This window comes from Pituophis catenifer, unplaced genomic scaffold, assembly GCF_029215685.1.
Source record: "Pituophis catenifer annectens isolate HBS135680 unplaced genomic scaffold, rPitCat1.0.hap2 SCAF_177, whole genome shotgun sequence".
Taxonomy (NCBI): domain Eukaryota; kingdom Metazoa; phylum Chordata; class Lepidosauria; order Squamata; family Colubridae; genus Pituophis; species Pituophis catenifer.
In genome coordinates this window covers 45,001-47,500 of record NW_027257057.1, presented here as the reverse complement: position 1 = coordinate 47,500, position 2,500 = coordinate 45,001, and positions in this window count along the sequence as shown.

Genomic DNA, 2,500 nt, shown 5'->3' with positions numbered 1-2,500 from the left:
CCACAAAGCAAATAGGTCAGCAAGAAATAAGAATAATTTCCTTGACTAGAAATGGACTGGATTCGGCCATTCGGCAAGAGGAAGGAAAATATGGAATAAATGAGGGAAGTTAAGATGAGAAATGAAAGGCCTACGAGAGGTTCCTCTGGGAAAACTACACCCAAAACTTTGGAGGAAGGAAGATGGCAGAAATTGTAACAAACTTTTCACTTGAAGTCAAGCTTTTCACGTCAAACCAGCTCTTTCAATCAACCCCTCGCAGCCATCCTGGCAGGGAAGCAGAAAACGGAAACACTCCGGTCCGGCCGAGGCCCGGGTAAACCGGTCCCGCCCGAGCGTCCCGGTAGACCGGGACGGCTGCCCGTCACGGACACCCCAGGGCCCCGGCGCGGGCACCGAGGCGACGGCGGAGGTCCCCGACCGAGGCCCGGGGCCCCCGCGCCGGGATCCCGTACATCCATCAAGGCGGGGAAACAGAAACACTCTAGGCCGGCCGAGGCCCGGGTAAACCGGACCCGCCCAAGGCCGTCCCGGTAGACCGGGACGACTGCCCGGCGCGGACACCCCCGGGGGCCGGCGTGGGCACCGAGGGGACGGCGGAGGTCCCCGACCGAGGCCCGCGGCGCCGGAGCCGGGATCCCGTGCATCCATCGTGGCGGGGGAAACAGAAAGGCTGATCCGGCCGGGGCCCCGGTAGACCGGGACGACTGCCCGTCGCGGGCACCCCCGGGGTCCGGCGGGGGCACCGAGGCGACGGCGGAGGTCCCCGACCGAGGCCCGCGGACCCGGAGCCGGGATCCCGTGCATCCATCGTGGCGGGGGAAACAGAAAGGCTGATCCGGCCGGGGCCCCGGTAAGCCGGACCCGCCCGAGGCCGTCCCGGTAGACCCGGCCCTCTCCCCGTCTCGGGCACCCCCGGGGTCCGGCGTGGGCACCGAGGCGACGGCGGAGGTCCCCGACCGAGGCCCGCGGACCCGGAGCCGGGATCCCGTGCATCCATCGTGGCGGGGGAAACAGAAAGGCTGATCCGGCCGGGGCCCCGGTAGACCGGGAAGACTGCCCGGCGCGGACACCCCCGGGGTCCGGCGTGGGCACCGAGGCGAAGGCGGAGGTCCCCGACCGAGGCCCGCGGCGCCGGAGCCGGGATCCCGTGCATCCATCGTGGCGGGGGAAACAGAAAGGCTGATCCGGCCGGGGCCCCGGTAGACCGGGACGACTGCCCGTCGCGGGCACCCCCGGGGTCCGGCGGGGGCACCGAGGCGACGGCGGAGGTCCCCGACCGAGGCCCGCGGCGCCGGAGCCGGGATCCCGTGCATCCATCGTGGCGGGGGAAACAGAAAGGCTGATCCGGCCGGGGCCCCGGTAGACCGGGACGACTGCCCGTCGCGGGCACCCCCGGGGTCCGGCGGGGGCACCGAGGCGACGGCGGAGGTCCCCGACCGAGGCCCGCGGACCCGGAGCCGGGATCCCGTGCATCCATCGTGGCGGGGGAAACAGAAAGGCTGATCCGGCCGGGGCCCCGGTAGACCGGGAAGACTGCCCGGCGCGGACACCCCCGGGGTCCGGCGTGGGCACCGAGGCGAAGGCGGAGGTCCCCGACCGAGGCCCGCGGCGCCGGAGCCGGGATCCCGTGCATCCATCGTGGCGGGGGAAACAGAAAGGCTGATCCGGCCGGGGCCCCGGTAGACCGGGACGACAGCCCGTCGCGGGCACCCCCGGGGTCCGGCGGGGGCGCCGAGGCGACGGCGGAGGTCCCCGACCGAGGCCCGCGGACCCGGAGCCGGGATCCCGTGCATCCATCGTGGCGGGGGAAACAGAAAGGCTGATCCGGCCGGGGCCCCGGTAGACCGGGACGACTGCCCGTCGCGGGCACCCCCGGGGTCCGGCGGGGGCACCGAGGCGACGGCGGAGGTCCCCGACCGAGGCCCGCGGACCCGGAGCCGGGATCCCGTGCATCCATCGTGGCGGGGGGAAACAGAAAGGCTGATCCGGCCGGGGCCCCGGTAGACCGGGAAGACTGCCCGGCGCGGACACCCCCGGGGTCCGGCGTGGGCACCGAGGCGAAGGCGGAGGTCCCCGACCGAGGCCCGCGGCGCCGGAGCCGGGATCCCGTGCATCCATCGTGGCGGGGGAAACAGAGAGGCTGATCCGGCCGGGGCCCCGGTAGACCGGGACGACAGCCCGTCGCGGGCACCCCCGGGGTCCGGCGGGGGCGCCGAGGCGACGGCGGAGGTCCCCGACCGAGGCCCGCGGACCCGGAGCCGGGATCCCGTGCATCCATCGTGGCGGGGGAAACAGAAAGGCTGATCCGGCCGGGGCCCCGGTAGACCGGGAAGACTGCCCGGCGCGGACACCCCCGGTGTCCGGCGGGGGCACCGAGGCGAAGGCGGAGGTCCCCGACCGAGGCCCGCGGCGCCGGAGCCGGGATCCCGTGCATCCATCGTGGCGGGGGAAACAGAAAGGCTGATCCGGCCGGGGCCCCGGTAAGCCGGACCCGCCC